This window comes from Parasteatoda tepidariorum, chromosome 6, assembly GCF_982258835.1.
Source record: "Parasteatoda tepidariorum strain Cologne lab strain chromosome 6, Ptep-v5.0, whole genome shotgun sequence".
NCBI lineage: Eukaryota > Metazoa > Arthropoda > Arachnida > Araneae > Theridiidae > Parasteatoda > Parasteatoda tepidariorum.
Genome location: NC_141760.1, coordinates 46171912 through 46181038, shown reverse-complemented (window position 1 = coordinate 46181038; position 9127 = coordinate 46171912).

The following is a 9127-nucleotide window of genomic DNA, read 5'->3' as shown; positions in this document are numbered from 1 at the left end:
CTTTGAATTAAAAATGTATCGGAATAACCCGGACGAATTTTTACCCCTAACACCAGCTTTATACTGTACTTAGCTTTATACAGTTATCCGTCCAAGTAAGATATTAATAAAAAGTAAAAAGTGGTGGAATATTTATTTCAAACTGCATACAAATGCAAAACAATTAATTATATTATTTTACATTTAATGCACCACAAGCTATCATTTTTCATTTAAACTTCTCAAGTAAAATGTACGCACATGTGCGACTGTTTTTGTAAAGGAAATGTTTGACGAATATTTTCAACTCATGTTTCTCTATCTGGATATGAAACGTTTCCGAACTATAAGAAAATATTTCATCATGTTTTATAAATAATGAAATAACAATCAATACATCAAACATATTTTAAAAACATCTGAAAGAAAACCATCCATTACATTTCAGAATTTTAAGTACAAACAGCCAAAGGGAATCCCGTTCTAGAATTCAAACAAATTGCTTGCAATAAATTTTTTTGAATTAGCTTTTATTGAGCAATGAACTACGACTTAAAAAAATATTTCCCACATTTTCCACATCGATTATTTTTAAATATTATATTACACAATTGTCTAAATTTGCCTATTTTTATCTTAATATTTGAAAGCTTAGTAGACGGTTCTCAATTTAATAAAAACTATCATATTCTATGCTCATGAATTTATACAATGTAAAGTAAACATCAAAGCGGAAGTAGTAAAAAATAAACAGTTCTTGTTTCCATAACAAGCATTTTAGAAAACCACTGTTTGAGTCTTGAGAAAACCACTGATTGAATGGCTATACTTCGTGTGACATTTCTTGAGATATAAAAATTCAACACAGTCTTATACCGATTCATTAGAAGTTTAAAATGCAAATTCGTCGAAAAAGAGGTTCTTTTTTCCTCAGAGAAAGTATTTTTAATCCCTCAAATCAGAAATTAGAAAAACTTTGCCACGCAAAAGTAAAAATCTAATCATCTTGTAAAGCAAAAATCTAAACTTTAAATCATGTTTAGGATATGACTTTTTATTTTGCACAAAATGAAAAAATTTTTAGTCAGAAAATATTATAAATTTTTTTTTAAATTTTAAAACGCAAAATTTAAAAATATAAAGATTACAAACCACTATGCTTAGAAATTTTAATTTATAATAAAAACAGAATGCATTCTTATATGGATGGGTGGTCTAATGTAAACAATAACAAGCGTCCTTAAACCGGAAGAAATTTAGAAAATTTCCGGTGTATCCCTCCGCTTATGTTATGACTACGAGGCGATGTGTGAACAAGCCAAATATTCTATGCAGTTTTGTTATTGTAATTTGGTCTCAAATCTAAACATAATTGTACCATTCATAAGAGCTTTCAGAAATGTATTGATTCTCAGAGGTCGTAAGGCCAAAAAACATTTTGGAAAGTTAATATCTCATTGTGAATAATTCTTAAGGTTTGCCATGTTTTGTATTTTTTCCTTATTTGGCTACATTTGAATAAAATGTCGCCAAAAATATCTTTAAAAATATCTTTTTAAGTTAGACTAATTAGAAAATATTCTAATGATTATAATAGTAATATGTTAATGCTGAAGTTTAAAGGCTGAAAGAAAGAACTCGGTACATGTGAAATACTGCAAAAGATATGATGCAATAATATGGTGGCGCGTTTTTTCAATCTGCGGCGTAAAAATATATCGGAAGCAGTAACCCGGAAGTCTTGAAAGAGCAATTTTACCACTAGCGCCACCACCCTTAGCTTTACACGATCACCCATCCATAGTGCCCCGCAAACTCATATTCCCAAAATACCTTTTTTTTATAGTTCTTTGATAAATTACTTATGTAAATAAAAAAAAATTTTAAACAGAAAAAGGTGAGAATTCTCCACTGCAAATCATTTTGCATTTAAATCGATGACTAAAAGCGGACTCCCAAATCATATTATGTATTATACTACTGTTCCAAAGAAAATAATTATAGACAAATTAGGGGCCTCACAATAAGGCACAATATGGTTCCATTGAAAAAGCGCGGGAAAGTACTTAAAGCTCGTTATAAGTCGGACACCGAGATATGGAGTTGCCGTTAAGGCTAAGTGATACGATGCAAGAAATTGCTAGTCTCGAGGATCCAGCATTTGAAACCCGGTCATGGTTAACGCTTAAAAATTATATTTACTAAAAATAAGTGTTTTTTTAAAATTATTTCATGATATTGTAATGTAAATAAATTTTTCTTTCACTTAAGTTTTTTTCTTCTTTTTCGAAATGCGTATAATAGCGATAAAATGGAGAAATCGTTGCTTAAATACAATACATATAAATTGCCCCATATCTCTCCTTAAGTTAAACTAAAATGTTCGTACTCGACCAGATATTATGTTATGATATAATACACTAGTATAAATAATTATAGACACCAAAGGAAATAATTATAGACAAATTTGGGGGCCCACTATGTGGCACAATATGGTCCTATAGAAAGAGCGCAAAAATTTCTTAAAACTTGTTATAAGACGGACAGTCAGGTGTAACCGTTAGGGCTAAATGCAACTATAGTTATGATAGAAAATGCAATTTTATACAAAGAATATTTTAATTAAAGAACTTTTAAGTCGATGATCTCTACATGATCTTATGAGCATGATATACACGATCTCTACATCAGTGTATGATCTTATGAGCCGCGATGGCTCAGGGGATAGAACGTTCGCCTTCCAATGAGGTGAACCGAGGTTCGATTCCAACGATGGCTGGTCGATGCGAATTTCGTATCCGGCTTGCACCGACCACAGTGCTGACGAGAAATATCCTCAGTGATAGACGGATTATGGGTTAGAGTCCCCTTACCGTCAGGCTAACCGTGAGTGGTCCTCGTTGTCTTCCTCTTCATGAAACGTAATTGCGAGATAATTCCCTCAAAAAGTCCTCCGCGAAGGCAAATTTCTCCCAACACTTAATCCAAGCGCTCCCTTGCTTTCTGGATTGAGTTCAAAATTACAAGGCTACGGAGTTGAACATTACTGGTCGTATACCCAAAAATTGGGTCGGCTGTTCAACGACGGTTATAAAACAAAGATATTATCTTGTGCAGTCCTACTGCAGCTAGTCACTGATATAAATATTTTTACAGATATATTTTAAAAGTTATATGATATTGAAAGTCATATTGTTTGTATACATTTATTATGCATAGATTCACAGCTATACACATGCATAACTGCATATATTATGCATATGCTTCAAACAATTATGATTTTTAAAATCCAGTAAAATCAAATCTTATCTAATAATAATTTATTAACTATTAACTAATTATAATTACATTAAATATTTTTCGATTTTTATTTTGGGAAAAAATTAGCATGTTTGACAACTATGTTATGTACAAATCTTGCAATGAAGCAAACAGACAAATTTATCAAAAATTTTTTTTTTTTTTTTAATTTGAGAGTTTTTAAAATCCTTAACAGTTTTTTTAACTAATTGCTTAAGACTTTAACCTTTAATTTTTCAATTTGAATATTATTGTAAATAATGTTTTTTTAAAAATCTTTTATCAATGTTAGTTACTAGTCAACTATATTCTATCATTGGTCTCATTTTAAGATAGTAATAATTATGTGTTTTTTATATGAGAATTGTTGTTTACACATTTAGAGTTAATTTGTTATAATTAAAAGTTTATTTAAAAGAAATAGATAGAAATATGAATTAAAAATAAATATTAATTTTGTCTTACACTATTAACTATCAATGCCAAGAAAAGGAAGGATGTTGTCAACGGATTCTAGATATCTGGTTCAAAGTCAGGCCACATATCCAGTAATCGGTAGCCAGCCAGTTTAAGATCAGTTGCATCCTTATTGTTATGGTATTTTAAAATTACCTAGATAATTAAAGGTTCTTTTTCAAATTGTTATTTTACTTCGTAAATCAAAATGAAGCATAAAGTATTAGAATGTAATAACTTAAACGATCTTAAGTAAAGACTTAAGATTAAAAAGATCGTTAAACCAAATGCATTGAGGCTTTTAACACTTATACCCAAATTATTTTTTAATTTATCTTGCTGTTTCAGGCGAAATAAAAGTATGTTAACGAAAAACTTATTTAAAACAGATGTTGTCAACATTGTACATATCATATGCCTAAGAAATAATTGTACTTTACTAAGAAATAACTATAAGAAGTAATTATAATAATTTTCTAGAAAATAATTATATATAGTTTGCAAAACTAAGGCAAACAACGTTAAGGAGCACAAAAATATAAAATACAGACAGGTGTTTCGGATGCTCAAAGGGCAGAAAGAGCAACATCTTTCTGTTGCACTGATGAAGGTTGCCCTTTGAGCATCCGAAACAGCTGTCTGTATTTTATATTTTTGTGTTCTTTAACGTTGTTTGCCTCAGTTTTGTATTTTAGCACAAAGGTCGCCCACTTGTGTATTTATATATAGTTTGGTCAAGTAAAGAGTATTTTTTTCCCTCCATTTATAAAACTGTTTTCTATTTGAATGGATTAAAGCAAATGTTTTAGTTAAGCCATAATTAAACTTTTTTTCAAAAATCAATGAAATGTTTTATTTTTGTCCATCGAGCAAATTTTTTCAATATTGCTATTATTTATTGAAAATAGTTAATGTGTAATATATTTCACAGCAATTTTATTTGTTTATTTATTTATTTTACTTTTTTTTTAACTAGAGAGAAACTGTTTTTTTACTACTGTTAAGCTTCTAATTTCCTAAATTAATAATTAATTTCTTCCTGAAACAATTTTTCTTTATAAACTTCACACTAGAAAGACGGATAAAGTCAAATTGACCCATCTCTTTTTTTTTTTTTTTTTTGTTGCTCTATAATTCTAAATATAACTTACCGAAAATGTGAGTATTTCTGACTTTCCATAGTTAGATCTAATTTAATTGCTCGGGTAATCATTCATGCGTTAGCTTTATAGATATATATATAGAGAACCACAGAGGCCAGAGTGATCACCTTGGTATTTTGGTAGGTATTCCAGAACCCCAGGTACTTTTGAATAAAAGGTACCCCAGTTTCATTAAAAATAACAAGAGTATTTTCTGCACATACTCATCATTTGTTGCAAAAAAATATATATATTAGGAAACTAAGAATACATCTAATTGAAAATACAGTGCTCAGTTTTAAAAAAATATTTCTGATAAAACACCATAGAATTTTGATGACCAGACCTATAATATATTTTTAATAAATAATTTTAGAAATTTTGATATGCGATCTACACATAGTCTGGGAAAGGTCATACTGACCCCTTCAGTCTTTCTAAGTTATGGAATAACTAGGTATTCTAGAAAATAACGGATTTCATACTTTAACGGTAACATATATACATAATAGGAAATTTTTATTTACTCTTTCGACTTCGTTTTACAATTGAATTATGAATGTTATCTGACTTTAAATGTAGGATAAAGCTTTATGTAAGTAAGGGCCTGAAAAATAATTAAGAATCTCAAGTTTTAATTTTGCTTGGGTCAAGACTGTTCAACCTTCTATTATTGAAATAAGTAGAATCAACTTGTTTTGACGAACTATTATAAAAGAATATAAGAGGAATATAATAACAAAACTTCCATGTAACCATAGCTGACCTTGACATAGTATTCTATACAAAAAAAAGATATATATATATTTCAAATGTAAATTGGGTTAACATTAAGAATGGCTCGTGATGAAAAGTTTTCGTTTACAATATACTTAGGTTTACCATAATGGAAATAGCAATATATATTGGTTTTTCACGTACCATCAACTAAATCGACATGTGGTAATAGCTAGTCTTGACGGTACAATCAGGAATTAGGATGATTGTTTATGGAATGTAAAAACGGAAATAAGTAGAATATGCTGGTTTGCGATAGTGTTTTGTTGTAACATGAAGTAAAGTTGGTTTAGTTCATGTTGGTCGAACATAAATAGTTCCAATTCTTAGCATGAGGTGATGGTCTGTCTTGATGGTACCATCAAAAAATAAAATGATTTTCGATACAATATTAAGTGGGATGCCATTAAAATATGATTCTATTTGATGGACTGCATTTGTTGGGCTTTCAAAGAAGACCATCAACCCATGTTGGTCCAACATGAAGTGTTTCTGATTCCTAACATGGGGTGATGGTCAGTCTTGATGGTACTGTGGGAAGAGTCGTTATCGACAATGTCATCCTTCATCTATGAAAAGGCACCCCAACATAAAATCGAGTTAATTTGTCTTATATACTAGTGTACAAGAATTTTATATTTGTCGTGGTAGATGCACTACAGTACTCCTCTACCAGAATTATAGCTGTGAAAGAATTCGATGAATGGATACCACTATTTGATTCATTGCTGTTTTGTGAAAGGCCGGGAGGGCTGTATTAAGATCACCGTACTTTGGTGAGCTGCTCATGAGAGCTGTATTAAGTTCACGGTCGTGGTCGCTCCTGTGTTGCCTTTAGCAGTCGAGTGTATACGTTGTACGTGATCGAACCTGAGTAGCAACAGCGCGAGGAGATGGATAATGTCGCAGTTACAAGTAACAAGTCAACTATTCAATGTGGACCATCCACGGAAGTAGGCGTGTTCAGATCGAAGTGGGCGTTACTGTAGAGATAGGCATGTGTATATGGAAGTGAGAGTTCCTGTCGAGGTAGGCAAGTTCACATCGCGTCCGAATGTCACCAATGTGGGAAGAGTCGTTAGCGACAATATCAACCTTTATCAATGAAAAGGTACCCCGACATAGATTCGAGTTAACTTGTCTTATATACTAGTGAATCGTAATTATAATATTGTAGGGGTAGACACACTACAGTACCATCAAAAAATAAGATCGATTTGATATTTGATACGGATATGAAATTGAAAACCATTGAAAAATGTTGGATTGCTTTTGTTGTGCCATTAAATAAACCATCCACTCATTTTGGTCCATATATAAAGTTGTTCCAATTTCTAACATGGGGTGATGGTACCAAAGAAATTGTTGCTCATATACTGCACAAATAAATGGCCCCATATCTCCCCTTAATATAAAGTTATAATTTTCAAACTCTACCAGATATTGTGCTATAACATGTTATACTACAGTACTAAAGGCAATAATTATAAACAAATTAGGTGTCCCACAATGTGGCACAATATAATTCCATTGGAAAAGCGGAAAAATGCGAGAAAGTGCTTAAAACTTGTAATAAGTCTATCAGCCAGGTGTGATGTGGCCGTTAGGGTTAAGCGATAAGAAGCAACAAATTACTTGTCCTCTATGATCCGGGGTTCTAATCCCTATCATGGTCAATATTTAAAAATAATATTTAATTTATATGTTTTTTTCTTTATTTAGTTTACAATATTGTAACGTAGATAATTTTCTTTAACATAAAATTATTTTTTTCCATTTCTAAGTGCGTATAATAGCGTTAAAATTTAAAAAAAAATTAGAAATTGCTGCTAATATACCAGAAAGCATGTAACCTTACGGGAACCTTGTGTTGGAATTTTCTTTTTATTGTCCCGTAAATGTTTGTACTAAAAACCTTTTTTCAACGACTCAAAATTATTTCAGCTTCAAAACTTTCATCCTTAAAGGATAAAATTCTTTCTTTTAAAGCTTTTTTTTAAAAAGAAATTGTCACTTAAGTAAAATGGTCACTTAGCTCCATAATGACGTCACACTAGCGATAGGATCAAATTGTATTGTTCATTAAAATTTCATGACAAGGTGGATTTCATCTGAGCACGCGAGACGTTGCGAAAATAAACCTTATAATTACCTAGATTTAAGATTAGTAAGATTATTTCCCCCCTAACGCAACCTCTATTTAAGGTTTTTATACAGAAGGTTGTTTTCCAAGGTTTTGGACTAGGGTAATGTGCGTAGAAAAGAGCAGATTGTCATAGAAGGCTTACACGTACGTAAACCACACAAAAATCCTTTTTGGGTTTACATTAAAAGGTTTCTGCTGTGTGAAAATAAACTTTATTTTGCTATTGGGTACTGTACATATAAATGGCCTCATATCGTTTGTCTATACATCTTGATATTTATCGCTTGTTCATAATTTTTGACCATTATCGTATCCACGACATATCGCTTAAAATATTTTACCTATCGTTATTGCGATAATTGTAAAATAACGACATGTCGCCCGAATATAGAGACCAAGTGTTTTTCTTACTTCGTTTATGAGTTGCAGTGGTTTAGGAACAGAGCAATAATACCTTCTTGGGTTGCAAATGTTTAGACAAACTAACATTTTATTGATTAGCTTTAGTATTGCCAAAAATGTAAAATTTGAAAAAAAAGTCACTTTGAATTCTGTTATTTTTAAGTGGATATAATTGTTCTTTAAGATTTCAAAACAGAAATTTAATATAGTCTTGTATGCATCTTGGCATTTTTTTTTCAAATAGAATTTTCAGAAATATTATAATAAATACAATTGTAAGAATGAGTTTTTGATTTTGAATATGCTTATATGATATTTTTAAGTATCACATACATTTTCGGTTCTTTTAAAACATTTTTATTCAGTTAACAACTTTTACATTGAATCTTAGAAACATTAAAATCGTTTTCATATGTAATATAACTTACTGAAAATTTCTATTCTGTTGTCTAGCTTTTGTCAGTTGCAATTGACAAATCTATAGCTAATCTAAACCTCATGGCATTATTTGTAATGGAAATTACTATCATTCTCTGGAGAAAAAAATTTTTTTTTGAATATATAAGAATTTATATATTATGTCGCGTAGAAGAAACTATTTTTGTAAACCTGCAAATGTGCTGCCATTTTTTACAGAGCTCTTACAAAACGAGAAATCTGTTCTCACAGTTATCTGTTAGTTTAATGTTACCTCATTTTACGAGCATCAATAAAGCTCGAAATTGCATTTCACTTTTTTTTTATTAAAATAGATATTAGTGCAATTTATTCATTACTATAATAATTTTCATGAAATATGTCACAGGTCTTCCAAATACGATGCTACCACAAATATGTATCATTTCCTTTACCACTTACTTTTAACTGTAAATTTCAGCCATTAAAACAGAGTGATTCATGATCAATACTGTGAAATTTGAATTAA